At 36.4% G+C, this 23236-nt stretch overlaps 1 long non-coding RNA gene across 1 annotated transcript in view; it reads left to right on the top strand.

Moving 5' to 3' along the window:
* LOC116274888 overlaps positions 1-22379 on the top strand; it is a 53811-nt gene extending 31432 nt beyond the window's left edge. Inside the window, exon 3 of the long non-coding RNA XR_004183700.1 lies at positions 22314-22379. This is a non-coding gene — a long non-coding RNA (uncharacterized LOC116274888). The remainder of the gene's footprint in view (positions 1-22313) is intronic.
* Positions 22380-23236: the final 857 nt, after the last annotated feature.

Below are 23236 nucleotides of genomic sequence, written 5' to 3'. Positions count from 1 at the left end.
GCAACAACTTTAGAAATCCCACATTTTTGCTTTCCTGTCACCTCCAGAATGGTACGTCAACAGATGAATGGATTAAAAAAAATATATACACACACACACACACACACACACACACACACACTCAATGCAATACTATTGAGCCTTTAAAAAAGAAGGAAATTCTATCATTTACAACATAAATGGAACTGAAGAACATTATGCTAAATGAAATAAGCCAAGTACAGTAAAACAAATTCTGTGTGGTTTAACTTACACAAGGACTCTAAAACAATGGAACTCGTAGAAGCAGAGAGCAGAATGATGGTTGCAGAGGCTGGGGATGGGAGGAGGAATGGGAAGATAATGGATAAAGGATACAACATCTCAGATGGAAGACATTTTCTTTTCTTTTGAGTTCTATTGCGCAGCTTGGTGAATATAGTTAGTGTGAATATAGGATAGTTTACATTTCAAAATTGCAAAGAGATTAAGTTTCAAATGTTCTCATCACAAAGAAAGTTAAGTATTTGAGATGATGACATGTCAACTAGATTGATTAACTAGGTTGATTTAATTATTCCACATTGTATTCATAAATCATAACATCACTTTACCTCCACACATTTGTACCATTATAAATTATCAATTAAACATTTTTATTGTGTGATTTTTATGTTGACACTCATATCTTATGATTTGTGAGCACATTGTTTTCTCTTATTTTGTGCCATTACAGGCATTGCAAATAACTGTTCCCTTAGTGATTCTTTATGTTAAAAAAATTTTATTCTAGACCTTTTAAGCTTGTATAGTGCTTCATAAAAATACATTAGGCTTTTTGAGCAGAATTTCTTGACTCCAGCTGCTTTACACATTGTTTTAAAGTTCTTTTTGATTTATAGAGTTTCTTTGGGAACAATGAAACTAGTTACTAAACTAGACATGACTATTATTACTTAGTATATCCTTCCTAGAGTGTGGATGTAGCAATAGCTGTAGGTGGTCCATAGTATCCCCTTAGCTCTCACTTCTACACACCACAGCCTACTTAATGAAATCTCTGCAACTCTCTGCCTGAGGGCTTTTTAATAGCCTTGGGGAAACTCTTAGCATATGTAAAAGACAACCCAGAAATAACAGAGAGTTAATGATGCTACAGTAGCACTCAACCTTGGACAGTTGGGGAGTTGGCAGAAAAATACTCCCACTTTCTCTTTCCTCAGTTGGAGTAACTTTGAGATGTGTTCTACATTGTCTTCTAAATGTGGAATTAAGTCTCATTTGCCTACACTAAAAACCAAGGTCACAACACACAATATTGGCTTCATTTCTTTCCCAGTCTTATAACCTTCCATTCCATACCATTGTTTCTTGGATCACCATCCATGTAAACTACATTTATCTCTTTGACTCAGGACCTGCTTTTGAGAAAACATAATCTAATATTAAAAGGGGGTCACAACTATAGAGAAAGATACTTTTGAACTTCATGTACAAAAAATAAACAGTTTTATAATAAAGATGCAAAAGCAATGTTATAAATATGAATGTTCTAAACCAAATAACTTATTATAAGTTCTTCTCTTCTTTTTATTATATTTTCTTTCTTTCAAAATAATAATAATAGCAGCAAAAGCTAAAATTTTTATGGTGTTTAGTAAGTGCCAGGACATGCTCTAAATATTTTACACATAAAATTTTGTTAATTCTTACAACATCTTTGGTGTATCATAATGGTAGGCATACAGAGAAAAAGTGAGAAGTTGAATTTCATGTCCAGGATCATAACTCACAAATGGTAAAGCCTGGGTCTAACTCAAGCAGTGAGATTTCAAAGCCCATACTAATAAATACCATGCTATGTAGCTTCTATGCAACCTAATCTGTAACGATTACTTCAATAACTACCTGCACAGACCTGGCTCCCAAATTTATAATTCTAATCTATGCCTTGTCTATGACCTCCAGAACCGGAAAACCACTGTCCCCCTTGGAAATTGTTGTTAGATGTCTCCAGGGGGAGAGCACTTCAAAGCCAATGTATTAAAAGTCAAACACATTTTTTTTTCCTTTAAATGTGATTCTCTTCTACATACTAAACTTTAGTTAATATCCCAAAATTCAATGAGTGAATGTAAAAAGGGTTCAGGATATCACTTTATCTTCTTAATTTTCTGAGAGTTTTAAATCATGGATGAGTTATGAATTAGCAATGAATTTTTCTAAATGCTTTCTCTGCATCTAATGATCTAATGAAATGATTGTATGGTTCTCATTTTTTCATTTAAAATGGTGAATCATATTGATTGATTTTTTAATGTTAAACTAAGTTCATACTCCTAAGATTTATTGCACTTGGTCATGGTTTATTTTCCTTTTTGTGTTTTGCTGAATTCTATTTGTTAACATTTTTTATAATTATTTTTGTATCTATTTTCATTAGTGGTCTGTGATTTTCTTTTATTGCAGTATCTTTTCTCATGCTGGTATCACAGTAATGTTGATCACATAAAGTAAGTTGTGAAGTTTTGCCACCTTCCCTACTTTTCTGAAAGAGTTCATGTAACATTAGCAGTTTTCTCCCTTAAAAATTTAACAGCCATGCGTGGTGGTTCATGCCTGTAATCCCAGCACTTTGGGAGGCCGAGACAGGCAGATCACCTGAGGTCAGGAGTTTGAGACTAGCCTAACTAACATGATGAAACCCCATCTCTACGAAAATACAAAATTACCCAGACATGGTGGCAGATGCCTGTAATCTCAGCGGCTTGGGAGGCTGAGGCAGGAGAATCACTTGAACTCGTGAGGCGGAGTTTGCAGTGAAGTGAGATAGCACCATTGCACTCCAGCCTGGGCAACAAGAGTGAAATTCCATCTCAAAAAGACAAAAAATATTTAATAAGATTCACTAGTAAAGCCATCTGGGCCTTGAGATTTTTTTTCCTGTGGGTGAGTTTTTAGTTAAGATTTCAATTTCTGTACCTTGATTTGCAAAGTGGCTTTCAAAAAAATCACAATCAGTTATCTAGTTCTATCAAATGTTTTTCCTTCATCAGTTGAGGTAATCATATTATTGTCTCTTTATTGTATTACTATAAGACATTACATTGATTGATTTTTTTAAATCTTGGAATTTAAAACTCGGAAACCTGGAATAAACTCAGGTTAGTTGTCATGTATTATCTTTTTAAACTACTGAAAATCCTTGTTTGGTGATATTTTGTTTAGGAGTTTTGATATTTATTCATGAGAGATGTTGGCCTATGATTTTCCTTTTCTTAAAGTAATGCCATTTTAGTTTGGATGTCACAATTATTTTGGCCTCCTAAAATCAGTAGGAAACTATCCCTCTGAAGAAGGTTTCCTTCCCTTTAGGAAGGCATTTAGAGTAGAGGTAGATCATCTTAATACCCTCGAAGGTAAAGATGAGTCAAATAATTAGTCTTTGACAAGGTTAAACTTGACTCCTATGATGTTTACCAGGGCCTCCTTTTCGGCAAGCCATGAACTCCAAATTTTAGTCCCAGTCTAAAACTCTGCTACTCTCTCAGGCTCTTGGTGCTACGTTTCTCTTGGATTCCATGCCTCTTGGCTTCTTTGCTGTTAGATCTCTCAGTTTCTAGTCCATTGCTTGTAAATCAACAGATGCCTCCAGGTTTAAAGCTAGGTCAAATGCTGGGCTCATTTCTGCACTTTGCTTCTCTCTAGGATCTTGGTCTTTCACATCCTCACTGATGCCTTTACACAGATGTTTTTGAAATTGCATCCAACTATTCTAATTATTCTTAGTAGGAGTGCTGATCTGATAAAAGTTTCTCTGCCATATGTGTAGGCAAAGAGTGTCCAAAGTCATCTTCAGGTGCAAAAAACATTAGTCATACCGCTTAAAGCAGTATTAGCTGCATCAGTGTGACAACTCAGTCATAGGTGACTCATTGGGCCAGGCTGCATCTAACTAAGAGTTTTTGAAAAAGCCTGGAGACACTGTGGAGCCCGTAAACCAGTCCTGAGCAGTCTAACTCTCGGCTGTTTCTTTGTGAGAAAAAGATATTCTTATGTGTTTATATTATTGTGGCTGGATGATTACTCCCAGCAGCTAAATGCAATTCCTATTTGATTCAAAAGAGGACAAGACACACAAACTTATTTGATGAGGACAAAAATGATGACTATATGTTTGAACTTGAAAAGGAAAATTTGGGATAAATAAGAGCAATACATCTTTACCTCTGGGAACTAATTCAATAAAAAAATTTACCTCTAGAAGTAACACAATAAATGTATATGGTTATGAAACTAGATTCAGAAAGAGTTAATTCCACGCAATAATGACAGATATCAGTTAAGTATTAATAATAAAAATTTTGGTTAGATATTATGCTCTGATCATTACTTAGATCAAATGTGAGAAAACCTGTCTTTCCATTTGTGCCTATATGCCATATAAAGTATACTAGGCTGACTGTGCACAGTATTAGGCCTAGATTATGCTATGTTTATGCTGATTCTACCTCTCTAAATAAGCTAATTCAAGGAAGTCCTAGCCAGAGCAATCAGACAAAGGAAAAAATAAATAAATAAATAAATAAATAAATAAAAGGCATCCAAATAGGAAAAGAAGAAGTCAAACTATCTCTCCTCAGTGACAATATGATTCTATACCTAGAAAACCCTAACGACTCCTCCAAAAGTCTCCTGGAATGACGTCAGTAAAATTTTAGGGTACAAAACCAATGTACAAAAATAAATAAATTAGTATACATTAATAATGTTCAAGCTGATAACCAAATCAAGAATGCAATCTAATTTACAATAGCCACAAAAAAAGTAAAAATAAAATAAAATATTTAGAAATAGATCCAACTAATTTGGGTGGATCACGAGGTCAGGAGATCGACACTATCCTGGCTAACACAGTGAAACCCCGTCTCTGCTAAAAACACAAAAAATTAGCCAGGCATGGTGGCAGGCGCCTGTAGTCCCAGCTACTTGGAAGGCTGAGGCAGGAGAATGGCGTGAACCCAGGAGGTGGAGCTTGCAGTGAGCCGAGATCACCCACTGCACTCCAGCCTGAGCAACAGAGCGAGAATCTGTCCAAAAAAAAAAAAAAAAAGAAAGAAAAGAAAAAGAAAAAAAGAAAAGAAATATATCTAACCAAGAAAGTTAAAGATCTCTACAAAGAAAACTTGTACAAGTGAAAACAAAATACTGCTGAAAGAAATCAAAGACACAAACAAATGGACAAATATTTTATCCTCATATATTCAAACCAAAAAAGAGCCTGAATATGTAAAAAGAACAAAGCTGGAAGTATTATATTACCCAACTTCAGATTATTATGTAAACCTACAGTAACCAAAAAAACATGGCACTGGTACAAAAACAGACACATAGACCAATGGAACAGAACAGAGAATGGAGCTTGCATGCCTATAGCCATTTAATCTTCAACAATGTTGACAAAAATAAGCAATGAGGGAAGGACCCCTTATTCAATAAATGATGCTGAGATAGCTGGCTAGCATATGCAGAATAATGAAACTGGACGTGTATCTTTCACAATATACAAAAATTAACCTGTTAGATTAAAATTTTAAATGTAACAACTCAAACTATGAGAATCCTAGAAAAAAACCTAGGAAACACCATTCTGGACATGAGCCTTGGGAAAGAATTTATGATTAAGCCCCCAAAAGCAATTGCAACAGAAACAAAAATTGACAAGCTGACTTAATTAAACTAAAGAGCTCCTGCACAGCAAAAGAAACTATCAACAGAGTAACCAGATAATCTACAGAATGGGAGTAAATATTTGCAAACTATGCATCTGACAAAGGTGTAATACCCAGAATCCATTAGGAACTTAAACAATTGAAGGAACAAAGAACAAATAACCTCATTAAGAAATGGGCAAAAACATAAACAGACGCTTCTCAAAAGAAGACATGCAAGTGGTCAACAAACTTATGAAAAAATGTTTCACATCACTAATGATCAAATTCAAATCAAAACCACAGTGAGATACCATCTCATACCAGTCAAAATGGCTACTATTAAGAACTCAAAAACCAATAGATGCTGGAGAAGCTGTGTAGAAAATGGATGCTTATACACTACTGGTGGGAATGTAAGTAGTTCAGCCACAATGGAAAGCAGTTTGGAGATTTCTCAAAGAACTCAAAACCGAACTACCATTTGACCCAGCAATCCCATTACTGGGTATATAGCCAAAGAAGATAAATCATTCCACTAAAAAGACACATGTACTCACATGCTCACATGTTTATTGCAGTGTTATTCACAATAGCAAACATATGGAATGAATCTAGGTGGTCATCAATGGTGGATTGGTATATATACACTGTGGAACACTATATAGCTATAAAAAAGAAAGAAATCATGTCCTTTTCAGTAACATAGATACGGCTAGAAGTCATTATTCTAAGAAGTTTAATGCAGAAATAGAAAACTAAATACTCATATTCTCACTTCTAAGTGGTAGCTAATCATTAAGTACTTACATAAAGATGGAAACAATAGACACTGAGGGACTACTAGAAGGGAGAGGGAGGTAGCAGGACAAGGGTTGAAAAACTAACTGTTGGTATCATGCTCAGTACTTGGGCGATGGGATCAATTGTACCCCTTAGCATCACTCAATATACCCAGGTAAGAAAACTGCACATGCATTCCCTGAATCTGAAATACAAGTTGAAATTACTTTAAAAAAAAAAGTTAATTCAAGTTTTTAACAACATAACAATAATACTTGAGTATTTATTTTATTTTTTCCCAATAGTTAAAATAATAAAAATTCAAATGCTTGTAAATACTGAAAATGATAGTAGAACTATTATATTTGTATTTGCGCTTATAGATATCCAAATCCCTACTTCACTTTGATGTAGCAAATCAACTTTAATTTTAAAGCTCTAATTTTGAGAGCCACAGAGGAGACTTTCTTTCATCCACAATCTTTCTGCTACAACCTCCAGCAAAGCATTAGATAAATTAGTGTTAGGGATTAGCTAGATGTGTTTTGAATATTGGCTAAATTGTTTTCATAGCTCAATCTATCATACCTTTGGCTTTATTTGAGCTCTCCCTTGCTGATGAGCTGAAATTTTACATGTGGGTGCAAAGTGTATTTTATCTGAAAGCCAGGAGTCAGAACTGAATAAAGCCATGGATATTGATTATTCCTCATTAACGTTGAGTTCTTAAAGCAAATAGGTTCATTTCAGATCTAATCCATGCTACGGATAGAACGACTAACTTACAGGAGTACTCATAAGAAAACTGACAAAAATGTGTTTCAAAGAGTCATGTTTAAAAAAAGCAAAAGAAAGAAGAAAAAAAACCATGGATGGACAGCTTTTAATAAATAATGTACTACTCTCTTAAATGGAGATAATTATATGCTCCAAATTCTTTAGGTGGGTTTAGATTTGGACTTTTTCAGCTGCATTCACAAAGTCAATTCTTTCTCACCTTGTGGTCAACAGCTTTTAACTAGGGACAATTTATCCATAGTTAATGGTATCAGGGGAATTTAATATGTGGCTCTGACTTTTCCAGCATCATGCCCTATTTAACAGACTAGACTATACTTTCCAGAATAGAAAATTCCACCTCCACTCTCACCCTAGGCTCGAGGAGAAACCGGAAGTTATGTTACCCAATAGTGGCACTAAACTCTGAGGGAATTTACATATGTCACATAACCTTGTGGGCCTCAGCTTTCCATCCTTTAAAATTACCTCCGTGGATTGGATGATTTCTAAGGATGTTTTTTAGAGCTGTTGTCTATCTGTGGTTCTAGAATTAATAATTCCACTCCACAAATATCCTTTAAACACTTAATTTGTACCCAGTTATATTTTAGACCCTGAGATGAAAAAGTAAAAGTTATTGTCTCTATCTTCTCTGTCCCATTCATGTTGGGCCTAGTCAATGGAATGTGAACTGACCTGAAGTACATCCTATCTGAGCAGGATTTAAATGTCCTGGCAGAGTTTGATTTGGCTTCTTGCATTCCTGTTATCCACTACACACACTATACAAAGTGGCCCCAAGAGTCACTGGCCCTCTAGCTGGACCCCAGAATGAGATCACATAGAATATACCCAAGCCTGAGCCCAAATGACCCCAGGTGAGCCCAGGTAAGCCACAGCAAACCTTCAGACTTGTGAGCAAGGAAGAAATATTTGCTGCTGTAAGCCACTGAGATTATGTAGTTGTTTCTTGCTACCTCAGAAGCTGACTAACATAATAGCTTATTTAGTAGGAAAGAGATGTCATCTTCCCAGAAATAATTTTAGTGTAATGTGAAAAGATTCTATGTTTAAAGCCTTTCAATATCTTAATTTGGTATAAAGAAAATAATTTGACACATTATTTTATTTAATTGTCAATCATTTGATCAGGCTGTTTTCTCTACTTTATATCTGAAGACCTTGAGGCTCAGAGAGGATTTATTACTGGCCACAAATCAACCATCTTGAGTGGGGAGAACCATAATCAAATCTAGAACCTCTGAGTTTTGAATTGAAACTTTAGGTCCATCTTATATATTATTCTCCTGCCTCTGGCATAAGTATTTTAGTTATTATGTATTGAATCAGGTTTACATGCAAGTTCTTAAATAAATTGATGGTAGCTGATTCAGGCCAAAAGGAACTTATTTAAGAAAAGGATGAGTAGTCCAAATAAGCAACAGGCAGGCTGAAAAACCTGGATAGGGGCAGCCTGAAATTGCACCCCAAATCATCCCAGAACCATGCTTTTTTTTTTTTTTTTTTTTTTTTTTTTTCCTACCAAGTACCAGATGCAATAGGTTGGATCACTGGCACCACCGGCACTAGACATTGAATGCTATTGCTGTTATTAGTGTGGCAGGCATATTGTCCTTGAAAACTTGATCTTGTTGCCAATAACCCTGTAGTCATGACCAAAGACAATTCTTCTTGATATCCTCCTCTTTGTGTCCCTTGCCCTAGAAGAAAAGTTTGCAACAGCTGAATCTTAGGTCAGGGACCTAGGTGTTCACATTTTCAGCTTTATGCTTACACTAAGGAGTTTCTCCCAAGTTAAGAAAAGGGTTCTGATGCTAGAGAACTAAGCAATGACAAACACTAGGCAAATATAAAATACATTTTTGCAAATGCTCTTCTTGAAGCTGCAATGTAGGACAGACTAGGCTGTATGTGCCTTCCTTTCATTCTGGGATACTAGGCAGTTCAGGGATTTTACTGGGCTGGAGTCTCTGCATCAAGGCTGGGTAAATGGGAGAGGCAAATTTTATCTATGGTTAGAAACATGAAGCAAAAAGCAAGTAAAGTCTCTTTTAAGGGAAAAGATGAGCTTGGGAAATAAAGGGGCTGTAAATGCATGAAACTCAAGGAGAGAGACAAGAAGCTAAATCCATATCCTAAGTAAACCTTATGGCAAAAGATTTTACAGTGTGGCTGTCTTTTCTAGATTCCTGGGCCACATGTGTGTGCACAGATTTGTTAAGGTAATGTGCAAATTCAGATACCCAAGACCATTTAAAGGTGGTTTGCAAATATTCTGTGATTGACTTTCAGACTTGGCCCTATTTTAACTAAATAGACCTCCCTAAAGCATTGGAAAGCATGAGCATTGTGTATTCAAAGAAATATGTTAACTTCATTTGTCTAGTAGGGATTCCAGAAATAAGATGTAAGCCAAAAATTAAATTCTTAGCCTTCCACCAGTCTGCATGGATGGCCCCACCTTGGCCAAGATGATCTCAAAGAATAATTAATTCAGGCCATGCTGGGAGGGGAGGACAGATATGCCTATTATACCCCCTCCCTTTAGAGTTGAGGCATAACTGACCAGCACTAACATTAAAATAGAGACCATAAGACCTACAAGACAGACTCTTTGTAGCAGTAAGATACCCAACGCCAACCTGATTTTGATACAGCATCTTATGACAGTTAGCAGGTCCTGAAGAAAAGAAAAGTATTTTATCCCCAAATGTAGTTCTTTGATATATTTTGAAATGGCCCTGCAAAACCATCTCATTTGGGAGAATTTTACCTTCTGCAGAAAGTCTCCTTCCCTTTCCCAGTCTTTTCCTGATTCAGGGGAAATTTAAGAGTTTGATACCTTTTAAGTTCTGATAAGAGACATTTACCATCTATTCTTTCTGAAGCTTACTACCTGGAGGCTTCATCTACATAACAAGAACCTTGGCTTCCACAGCCCCCCTTATCTTAACTCTTTCAACTAATTGCCAATCAGAAAATCTTTGACTCCACCTTTGGCATGTGAGTGGGCTGAATCAATATGTATCTCACGTTTATTGATTTATGTCTTTGCCTGTAACTTTTGTCTCCCTAAAATGTATAAAACCAAGCTGTAACTCAACCACCTCAGGCACATGTTCTAAGAACTTCTTGAGGCTGTGTTCTAGGCCATGGTCAGTCATATTTGAGTCATATTTGGCTCAGAATAAACCTCTTCAAATATTTTTGAAGAGGGGAAGAAGGCATGGGCTTGAATTGAAATCTAATTATATGTTAAGAGTGACATGTAATTGTTTTAAGCATTTGATTATGAAGTCACTTGGTGTACTTTTCTTCATTTATGTTATGCATGGGGTTTTTCCTTTCTGGCTGGTAGGAATATAAACATCCCTAACCTTGTCTGAGCTCTGTGGTTTGCACCTGTAATCCAACCTCTTGGGTGGTTCTTTGCTGGGCCTCGGGTGGTTTCCTCACACCTGTGAGATGACTGATAGTCATTCGAAGGCTGGAGAAGGGCCGTCATCAAATTTTTATCTCATAAATCTCTCTCTGTGTAGCTCTCTCCTTTTTATTACCCTGCCCTGTGAACTCTAGTTGGCTGTATGTCCTTCAGTCCCAACTCTGTTTTCTTAACTCTGGGAGACTCCCAGGCTCCACTTGGGATTTTCCTCCTTTTCTTGAAGCCTAAAAACTTTTATCAAGACTGTAAACTAGGGCAATTGTAGGACCCACCTAATTTGTTTTCTCTCTCCCAGGAATCACTGCTCTACAGTGTGTAGGGTCCAATGGCTGAAAAACCATTGTTTTATTTAGCTTGTTTTTAGGTTATTTTGGCTTGTCCTTGTTACACCTTCTTGATCCAGAGTGAAATGTAATTGTACGGATAATTTGTGCTATTGTTTATATCAACATCAACAATAAAGTAAGTGTTTTTTAAAAATATGGTATTTTATTGTTATTTCTCCAAAGCTGTAATTAAATTGATAGTGCTTCCTAAAGGTGTTTTTGAGTTATAAAAAATACATTGAATGCAACAGTGAAAAAATATATTGATAATTATGCCCAAAAGGCAATGTGTAATTTAGGATTTTATAACATTCCAAGTTCTCAAAGTCTAGATCCCAACCTTAAAAGTTGCAAATATGGGCAAATTTCACACAGTTGGCCTTATGTATTAATAGTACATGTTTCTAGGAATGATTTATGTATAAAAGTAAGTCCCTGACTGCAATATACATAGGAAACCAGTATTACATAGAAAAGAAAAAACAGTTTTGGCTGGGCATGGTGGCTCACGTCTGTAATCCCAGCACTTTGGGAGGCCGAAGTGGGTGGATCACGAGGTCAGGAGATCCAGACCATCCTGGCTAACACAGTGAAATCCCATCTCTACTAAAAATACAAAAAATTAAATTAGCTGGTGTGGTGGTGGGCACCTGTAGTCCCAGCTACTTGGGAGGCTGAGGCACGAGAATGTTGTGAACCCTGGAGGTGGAGCTTGAAGTGAGCCGAGATCACGCCACTTCACTCCAGCCTGAGCAACAGAGCAAGATTCTGTCTCAACAAAGAAAGAAAAGAAAGAAAGAAAGAAAGAAAGAAAGAAAGAAAGAAAGAAAGAAAGAAAGAAGGAAAGAAGGAAAGAAGGAAAGAAGGAAAGAAGGAAAGGAAGGAAAGGAAGGAAAGGAAGGAAAGGAAGGAAAGGAAGGAAGGAAGGAAGGAAGGAAGGAAGAAAAAGAAAGAAAGAAAGAAAGGAAGGAAGGAAGGAAGGAAGGAAGAAAGAAAGAAAGAAAGAAAGAAAGAAAGAAAGAAAGAAAGAAAGAAAGAAAGAAAGAGAAAGAAAGAAGGAAAGGAAAGGAAGAAAGAAAGAAAGAAAGAAAGAAAGATAGAAAGAAAAGAAAGAATAGTTTTGTAATTTTTGTCTTCTCCTTAGCTAGTAAAATAGAGTTTCTACAGAAGTACCTACATCTATAGCCTCCATTTCTTAGGTTTAATTAAAATATTACTTATAGATTATATCACCAGCCTCATTATATAGCTACCAAGTGGAGAGTGAAGAGAACCTTGATAACTCCGTTTGTAGAACGTTCACAATTATTCTAATTATTATCTGATCAGAGATTACCGCTGTGTATTTCAGCTCAATGTAAAGGTTAAGAAATTCCCTATAGCAAGGAAATCATAATACAGTGTTGGAATAGACTTTAATCAATTTGACAACATTTTTTCTTCATAATTTTTTAACTGAAGAACAGTTGCAATCCAGAAAGCAAGATTTACAGGAAGCACACAGTGACTAGTGCTGCAAGAGTTTATGTGACTTCGGCTACTGTGGATCTCAGTGAAAGCACTTTAGTCTCCTAGATAATTTTGCAAATGAGTAGGCAGGTATAGAGGGATTGTGTCACTTTAAATTTTGCAAGAAATGGTGAAGACCCGGTGTATAATGCACAGGTGTTCATGTCCCATTCCTGGTCATCCACATCAACTTCCCAGAGAATAAATGCTTTGAGGGGCCAACTAGAAATTATCTTTAAAAAAGGGTAAGAGTCTTGGCCAGGCATGGTGGCTCATCCCTGCAATTCCAGCACTTTGAGAGGCTGAGGTGGGCAGATCACTTGAGGTCAGGAGTTCAAGACCAGCCTGACCAATGTGGTGAAACCCTGTCTCTATTAAAATACAAAAATTAGCCGGGCATGGTGGTGAGTGCCTGTAATCCCAGCTACTCGGGAGACTGAGGCATGAGAATTGCTTGAACCTGGGAGGCAGAGGCTGCAGTGAGCCGAGATTGTGCCACTGTACTCCAGCCTGGGAGACAGAGTGAGATTCCATTAAAAAAAAAAAAAAGTGATAAGAGTCTCAACATGGTTCCACAGGATCCACTTTCATTCTTTCACATTCTTGGTAGAAGGGAAATCCGACTCTTTGGGCTGCAAGTAATGGAGACAAGGGCTTATTAGTAGGAAATGTATATAGCAGTACAAGTGTGTCTTCTGGAATCAATGGCAGTCATGAAGCCAAGCCTTGGGAAGGGACTCTAATCAGGAAATGGGAAACTGTGAAGCCTCAGCACATCTCCACTTCTCTCTGAGTACCATATGCATTCTTGTACCTGCCCTGATTAGCTTTTGCTGTATGCAGTCTATGAAGGGAAGACAATGTTTCACAACTGAATTTATGTGCTATGGGTCTGTCAAAAGTAAAAACAAATTGGCAGTTCCAATTCTTAATTCCCAGAGAAGGGAATTTGAGTGTTCAGCTTGGTCAGGAGTTGACCTGTGGTCCAATGAGGAGATTATATTACTGTAAAAAGCCTATCTTTATAGTTCAGCCTCTACAGAGGGAGTAGTTCCCAGGTAAGGCAAAATCATTGTGAAAAGATGTTTAAGCATCTGTGAGTGGATATGTGCTAATGGAAAGGAAGTAGGGAGTTACATTCCCAACTTTTAAGAAGTTTACTTTTTATTACTTAAAAAATAACAACAACAAAGAAAAAATCCACCAGGCATGGTCCTCACAAGCAAAAATTATATTGCTTTAATTTCTCTCATCATGAGGTTGCTGTGCAGTGAGAGCAAATGTTCTGTTAGATGTAATTTGGGGTTAAGAGTCTCAGATTCCACAGGCCTCAGGCTGGACTGCACCACCCAGACTGCTAAGCTTCCCTTAACGCCACCTTTTCATTCAGTTACTGAGATCAGAGGGCCCCACTGGTGAGGGAATTTTGTGCTTTGATGTCAACTAATCTTTGTATCACACAGGGGTTTCTCAATATTGGTTTTCAGTTCTCTGGTATAAAGTTTGCCTGGTTTTATGTTATGATATCCTGCCCCTAATGACCTCAATAATGTTACCAACTACATCATATTCCAAACCAACCTTCTTTTTTATGGAACATCTGTACCTTATGAGCAGATTGAGTCTCTTATTAGAGAAGTTGAAGGCCAGTCAGCTCCTTGATAAAAGGGAACACATTTTATAAATGGGTAACGGAACAATTGCCTCATGGTGCAATATTAGTGGGAAGTTCCCAAACCCACTTCCTATCCCCAAGTCCAATGGGGTGTTTTGTTTTCTGAATGAGGTAGGCTTTCTGCAATTTGGATGAGGCTTTTATCTTTGTTTACACTAAAAATGCCACAGAGAGTACTTCCAACTCTTGTTTATTTTTATTTATTTATCTATTTATTTATTTATTTATTTATTTCTTATTTTTCAACTTTTATTTTAGGTTTAGGGACTACATGTTCAGGCTTGTTACATTGGCAATTTGCATTTCACTGGGGTTCGGTGTACAGATGATTTTGTCACCCAGATAGTAAGCATAGGTAGTTTTTTGACCTTTACACTCCTCCCACTCTCCTCGCTCAAGTAGGCTCTGGTGCCTATTGTTCCCATCTTTGTGTCCATGTGTAACCAATGTTTAGCTCCCACTTATAAATGAAAACATGCAGTATTTGGTTTTCTGTTCCTGCATTAATTCACTTAGGATAATGACCTCCAGTTGCATTCATGTTGCGGGCAAAGACATTACTTCATTTTTTTATGGCTACATAGCTTTCCATGGTGTATATATACCACATTTTCTTTATTCTGTTAATGAGCATCTAGATAGATTCCATGTATTGGTATTGTGAATAGTGCTGTGATGAACATATGAGTACATGTATCTTTCTGGTAGAATGATTTATATTTTTTTGGGTACACACCGAGCAGTAGGGCTGCTGGGTTGCATGGTTATTGCACGTGATGAATAAAGTGTTTGGGAGTAGACTTCAGGCTTCTTTAGGTTTAAGGAAGGGTTACCACTATGAAAATAGAAGCTATCAGAATGGAAAGCCACAAACAACTATATCACATCTACTCACCTACCTGCTTTATGTGGGCACATACTCTGCCCTCCCTGTTGTTAACAATCTATTCTCCCAGCTAAGGCTGACATATATACTACCTCTTAGTCCCCTCATGCTGAATTAGGAAGATTCCACCCACATATTTCTCTTTTTATTTTTTTGGCTAGTTATCCAATTTTCTTGCTTTTCTGGATTGTCCCCATGTACATGCATGTATTTGATATGATTTACTTGAAAGAAGCTTAACAACCATCAGCACAAATTTTTTAAATCAAATTTAAAATTTCACACAGAAAAAATCTTTTTACATAATTAACTCATTTTTTTCTACCAAATCATAAAACTTTACTTTTTATGACTTTAAAACACCAACAACAAAGAAAAATCCCACCCGGCATGGTCCTCACAAGCAAAAATTAAATTGCTTTAATTTCTCTCATTATTCTACAATAACGTAGTCTTGGTATTATCCAAACGTTGGTTTAAAATTCTTGTTAATGTATTATGAGGAAAGGTAAAACACACCTGAAAGTCATTGTTATTGCTTTGCTCTACAGATCTAAAGATCCAAAGGTGACTTGTGAAGTCAAATTTTATAAACTTCTTTATTTTTTTTTTTAATATTATACTTTAAGTTCTAGGGTACATGAGCATAACGTGCAGGTTTGTTACATATGTATACTTCTGCCATGTTGGTGTGCTGCACCCATCAACTCGTCAGCACCCATCAACTCGTCATTTACATCAGGTATAACTCCCAATGCAATCCCTCCCCCCGCCCCCTCCCCTTGATAGGCCCCGGTGTGTGATGTTCCCCTTCCCAAGTCCAAGTGATCTCAGTGTTCAGTTCCCACCTATAAGTGAGAACATGCGGTGTTTGGTTTTCTGTTCTTGTGATAGTTTGCTAAGAATGATGGTTTCCAGCTGCATCCATGTCCCTACAAAGGACATGAACTCATCCTTTTTTATGGCTGCATAGTATTCCATGGTGTATATGTGCCACATTTTCTTAATCCAGTCTGCCACTGATGGACATTTGGGTTGATTCCAAGTCTTTGCTATTGTGAATAGTGCCGCAATAAACATACCTGTGCATGTGTCTTTATAGCAGCATGATTTATCATCCTTTGGGTATATACCCAGTAATGGGATGGCTGGATCTTATGGTACATCTAGTTCTAGATCCTTGAGGAATCGCCATACTGTTTTCCATAATGGTTGAACTAGTTTACAATCCCACCAACAGTGTAAAAGTGTTCCTATTTCTCCACATCCTCTTCAGCACCTGTTGTTTCCTGACTTTTTAATGATCGCCATTCTAACTGGTGTGAGATGGTATCTCATTGTGGTTTTGATTTGCATTTCTCTGATGGCCAGCAATGATGAGCATTTTTTCATGTGTCTGTTGGCTGTATGAATGTCTTCTTTTGAGAAATGTCTGTTCATATCCTTTGCCCACTTTTTGATGGGGTTGTTTGTTTTTTTCTTGTAAATTTGTTTGAGTTCTTTGTAGGTTCTGGATATTAGCCCTTTGTCAGATGACTAGATTGCAAAAATTTTCTCCCATTCTGTAGGTTGCCTGTTCACTCTGATGGTAGTTTCTTTTGCTGTGCAGAAGCTCTTTAGTTTAATGAGATCCCATTTGTCAATTTTGGTTTTTGCTGCTGTTGCTTTTGGTGTTTTAGACATGAAGTCTTTGCCCATGCCTATGTCCTGAATGGTACTACCTAGGTTTTCTTCTAGGGTTTTTATGGTATTTAACCATGAAAACATTTAACATTTAAGTCTCTAATCCATCTTGAATTAATTTTTGTATAAGGAGTAAGGAATCCAACTTACAAGGGATGTAAAGGACCTCTTCAAGGAGAACTACAAACCACTGCTCAGTGAAATAAAAGAGGACAGAAGCAAATGGAAGAACATACCATGCTCATGGATTGGAAGAATCAATATCGTGAAAATGGCCATACTGCCCAAGGTAATTTATAGATTCAATGCCATCCCCATCAAGCTACCAATGAGTTTCTTCACAGAATTGGAAAAAACTGCTTTAAAGTTCATATGGAACCAAAAAAGACCCCGCATTGCCAAGACAATCCTAAGTCAAAAGAACAAAGCTGGAGGCATCACGCTACCTGATTTCAAACTATACTACAAGGCTACAGTAACCAAAACAGCATGGTACTGGTACCAAAACAGAGATATAGACCAATGGAACAGAACAGAGTCCTCAGAAATAATACCACACATCTACAGCCATCTGATCTTTGACAAACCTGAGAGAAACAAGAAATGGGGAAAGGATTCCCTATTTAATAAATGGTGCTGGGAAAATTGGCTCGCCATAAGTAGAAAGCTGAAACTGGATCCTTTCCTTACTCCTTATAAACTTCTTTATTCTATATGAAGTGAAGAAGGATTCCGATACTTATTCATTTTTTTTTTTTTTGGCTGAAGTCTCTATACTGTAGTAATTCCATGATTTTGTTTAATGGTTTTATTAGCTGAAATATGAGAAAACCACATTGAATGAAAATAAGAAGGTTATATATTAATAATAAAAGCTTCAAACTAGAAGGCCGACCTGCCCTTTTCTAAATGTCAGACCTTGGAACCCAGTCCTTTAAGTGTTTTAATGCTGTTTGGGTGCAAAAAAATATTTTTGAAAGCTCTCAAAGAATTTACTTATATTGAACAGGTCTTAGAGGGAAAGACCTGTTGAATGAAAGTAACCATATCTATATGTGTTGTATTAGAGATTCTCACGCTGCTATGAAGAAATACCTGAGACTGGGTAATTTACAAAGAAAAGAGGTTTAACTGAATCACAGTATCACATAGCTAGGGAAGCCTCAGGAAACTTATAATCATGGTGGAAAGCACCTCTTCACAGGGTGGCAGGAAAGAGAATGAGTGCAAGCAGGGGAAATGCCAGACACTTATAAAAGCATGAGATCTCATGAGATTCACTTATTATCACGAGAACAGCATTGGGGAACTACCCCATTATCCAATTACCTTTATCTGGTCCCACCCTTGACATGTGGGGATTATTAGGATTACAATTCAAGGTGAGATTTGGGTGGGGACACAGAGCCAAACCATATGACACATACATATAGAGTGAGACCAACTAACATGCTTATGGATTTTAAGTTCACTAATAATGAACTGGACTCTGGGTCACTGTCACAGATGAGAAGTTTCATTTTAAAAGCTTTAAAAAAGAGAATGTAATAAATTGGTGTTGCCTCTAGGGGATCTTGCTCTAATGTACTTGAAAACATTTACTTATTCAAATTCAAAATGATTAAATCAAATGTTTAATGAAATTATAAAAAAGATATAAATCTAACCTTAGTTCTTCTTAATGGAGAAGCAAAGAGTAAAAATAACTGGCAAAGTGTGAACTAAACACGTGGCTTATTTTACATTGCATTCCTTGGTGAATGTATATGGGTTTCTAGAATCTCTTGTATTTTATTCCATTGTTAATATAAGCAATGATGTCCAGGCTCTTGACAATGTTAATATCAATTTTAAATTCTATTTTTCAAGTCAGGTCCAATGCCATTAAAAACTGCATAGTTGTTCCAAATTTGAGCCCTTGAAATTACAAAAAATAATCTCTTTTTTTTGAGATAATAGCACTATTTTCCTACAACAATATTTAAACTGTTTTCAGCACATTACCACTTTACAAAAATCCAATAAACCCGTTGGCACGAATACTGCAAATTTAAATTACCAATTGCTTACAAGTGGTCCTTAACTCTAATTTTAGGAAGAGGAGGTTTCTGTTTCCTAATTAGTTCACGTTATTGGCCTGAGGCTGCACTTAAAAAGAATAAAATTATCCATTATGTTTTCCTAATATCTCCCATATGTCGTACCTATTAAGAATACGGACACCATCAGCTTTCAATAGGGGTGCTATTGGCATTATGATGTGTCAATTCTTCCTTAAACCAGAATGTCTCATAGAAATTGAGGATTATTTGATACATCTGGTCTGAACCCACTAAAAGCCTGGGGCTATCCCCACACATTTCCAAATGTCCTGTAGAGAAAAATCTACTCTCAGCTGGAAATCTAAACACCTCTGAAGAGAAAGAACTATTTTATTCAATGTATCTGCTTATTATCCAGTTATGGATAATGATTTCTAGGTTATTCATGAGTTGCAGTCAGAGCTTCCTATAGTTTAATTTTTTTCCTCAAAAGTAATTCAGATGAATATTTTGCTTTTCATCCACTACAAGGCTATTATAAAGTATAAAACACAAGCTGATTATTTTTTAAATTTTCATTTGCCTAGGCAAATGAAGTAGTAACTTGAACACACACACACACATCACAAACATACACACACCACAAACACACACACACACCACACACACACACATACGCCAGCTTTGTGACTCAGTCACATAACTTTCTTCAGAAAAAGGACATATGGCAAATATTGGAGGCACAGAATTTCAAACACATTATATCAAGACTTGTAATTAGTGCTTTCAGATCCCTTCTCTTCAGTAAATCCAGAATTGTTCAGTAAAAACAAACAAACAAATAAACCCCCCAAAACAAACAAACAAAATGCTGCAACTGCTGGTGCAGTGGCTCATGCCTGTAAGCACTTTGGGAGACTGAGGCAGGTGGATCACCTGAGGTCGGGAGTTCGAGATCAGCCTGACCAACATGGAGAAACCCCATCTGTACAAAAAACACACACACAAAAATTAGCTGGGCACGGTGGTGCATGCCTGTAAATTCCAGCTACTCAGGAGGCTGAGGCAGGAGAATCGCTTGAACCTGGGAGGTGGAGGTTGTGGTAAGCTGAGATGGCACCGTTGCACTCCAGCGTGGGCAACAAGAGAGAAACTCTGTCTCAAAATAAACAAACACACAAACACACAAACAAACAAACAAACAAACAAACTGCAACTTCCCTAGTCTTAAACACACCAGTCCTACAGATGGATACTGTGAGTAAGGAGAAACAGCATGAATGAAAATGAAAACATGAACAAGTTAGATTTGACAAAATTACACTTCAATTAGTAATGACAAGATACTATACAAAGGTTTGTTTTCCAAATGTGAAATCTCCATTGACTTCACAAAGACATTGTCACACAGCAATCACATATCATAAAAAGTACCATCACAAATGTACCCAAAACCATATCCTATAAAACTAAACTACTGCCTTTGTAAACTTTCATCTGGAAATCTTTTAACCGGCCATTTCAAGAAGCACCAACCTCATATGCATGCCCACCAATTAAAAAAAGAGACGAAAAAAGTAGAAAACTTACTATGCATCTATGACTTGAAGAAATACCAGCAGATACTTCATCACATCAAATTCCAAGTCCAGAGTAACTAGTTTCATATTTCTTATTATGAGCTCTCAGCAGGAATCTTATTATATGCTGAAATATTTAAGCTAGAAACATTTCTCTTTAAAAGTATTTCAGTTTTTAAGACTCAGTTTCAGAACGAAATTTAATAAATGTTATGTTGAAGACATACAAAATTAAGAGAGACGAGTACATTTTGGGGAGAAACTCCTATGTATGATAAAACGGATTGAGAATGTCTACATTTTAGTTTCTTTTTTAAACGAAATTGCAATAGAGACTCAATGCAAATCCAGATACAACTGTGTTGTTCTGTTTTATCTTCCTACCCCCATCTCCTGCTTATTTTTATCTTTTAGAACTTTTTCACACAAATTAAACATTGCAAAAACTTTCTATTTCAATTTTAAAAAATCACAAATTCAGAAAGATTGGGGTTGCATCTCAAATATTTAAAATCAATCTTACAATTAAAATTTTCAAATATAAACAGTAGTTTAAAACTTATTTAATTGTCACTTATCAATCCAAAATTATTATTATCTTTCACTTCATTTTTAATGAGATTGATTTTCTTTTTTTGAGTAGCAATGCCACTACATCAGAATGTGGTGATTTTTTCCTGCATTCAAAATACTTTCAAATTCTATGTTTTTGACAGGTTTTTAGAAAACACAAAAAATTAATTAAAAAATTCTATTGAATAAGATATACTGAATTATATGATAAGCAAGACACATTCCTTTGGAGGATAAACTGCTGGCAAAAAAAAAAAAAATCCTGTGTATATATAAGTGAGCAAGAAAATTCTTTCTCTTTTTTCTTTTTTCGTCTTTTTCTTTTTTTTTTCTGTCTCTTTCCCTTCTTTCCTTCCTTCTTTCCTTTCTTCTTTACTCTCAAAATACACTTTTCCTAAAGTATGTTCCACAAACCTGGAATTGAGAATTAAGGTGGGCAGGGAGGACAGGAAAAATGAACAGATAAAATAAAGAGGGATGAAACCATAGCAAACAATTTGTAAAGGCTACTCCAAGATGGTAGACACTGCTCGAAGTAATTTGAAATGCAGCAAGAGCTCAGATTTTTATTGTGGTATGAGGATCAAGGAGAAATTTAACACCTGAAACCATTGTGCCTTTTCATTGCACGTGCTGCTTCCTCCTTCCTGCCTCCACAGAAAAGACTTTTTATTTCACTATTTCTTCCTCTTTGAGGTCCTCTAGGTGTGCATAGTGAGCAGGAAGTTTGTGTCTTCTGGAATAACTCAAAAGATATCTTAAAAGTTTCATTTTTTGACTGTGTAGATCTGTATGGATAGGGCTTGTATAACTGATTTCCCAATTTTGGGGTGAAATTCAACCTTTTCTTTTGTTTCCATTCAACCTTCTCTTTTGTTTCCATTCTTAGAAAACATGGAGAGGCATTCTTTGACTTAGAAAAATTGAGATTATTAGAAATTTTGCTTTTCTGTGTACTGTAATCCATTTGGTTATGACAAACTTCATACGTGACTGCTGTTTGGAGTCAGTGTGCAAACAAACATTATCATATTATGAAGAGATCTAATTAACTAGGTAATATGTTTCAACATCCAATACAAGGTGAAGGCTGCAAAACAAATTAGCTTTACCCACTATCTGAAAAGCATTCCTTCAAATGGAGGGATTTTCAACGTACTTGATTCTTTACTCATACATATATCAGGTGGTAAAATAACTAGTTTTACTTTTTTATTTTGACTAAAGTGTTTTTATCTTTTCTTTGCTACAACCTAAGGAAGAAAGCTATTGTAATATGAGTATACGACTGGATAATTTTTTGTCTTTGTTTTTGTAATTGAGATTGAATTGAAGCATGATGTCATTTACAAGAGTGTAAAGTGACCAAACTTGGAAATAAGCCATGGCCATCTCATGGAATTGGTTCCCCAACATTTACAGTTTTTGCAGTGACCAATAGAACAAGTGACCACGTGCAGGTAATTTATAGGCTGATAGATAGTTCACTATTCCATGTGAGAAGGATGAATCAAAACTTAAGGTACATTGGGTGAAAGATGTTTGCTGTTTTTAAGATTATTTGACTTTTTAAAAACTGTAAATACAAATTTCAAGTAATTTATTTGAACAATGTCTACTCCTTGCTAAGGTCATTTGATTTCCTCAAAATTCAAGATCAGACAAGGTTAAGCTTCAGCCAAGATTCGCTTTTGGTCCCATCTTACCTTATCTCTCCTCACCACCATCACTCTCAACTTTGCCTGGAGTTCCCCTCCTCCTAGACCTCTCAGTTGTTTCTCCCTAAACATTGCCTTGGTACTCAGAATGTGTATGACAGCTGCTGAGTGTATAGTGTCCTTATTTTTACAACATATAATATCTGACCTGCTTAGAAATCTTTCCTGGTTTCCTCCTCTGTCCAACAATCTTGCTTCTCTTTATGGCTTTAGATTCAGGCTACCCAATATTAACAAAACCTGCTAAAGTATTCTTTGGGAGCATCAGTAGGTTGGTGTGTGTGTCTCCCTGTCTAGGTAACATTCTTATGTTTTCATAGAGGTCACTGGAACCAGAGCACTTAAGCTCAAATATAGACTGTACTCTCCTCCCTCAATATCATGGCACAAATAGGTGCCATTGGTCTCAATAAGGACCAACGGATGCAATATATTAATAGATGGTTCTATTTCCATCCCCATCACCCATAAGTAGCATGAAATACCTGCTTTTTCTGATGTATGATTGTGAAGTTATGGGATAGGGTT

Source organism: Papio anubis, chromosome 5 (assembly GCF_008728515.1).
Source record: "Papio anubis isolate 15944 chromosome 5, Panubis1.0, whole genome shotgun sequence".
NCBI classification, from domain to species: Eukaryota; Metazoa; Chordata; class Mammalia; order Primates; family Cercopithecidae; genus Papio; species Papio anubis.
The sequence above is the reverse complement of the archived record's forward strand: the minus strand, read 5'-3'. Positions and strand labels throughout refer to the sequence as shown.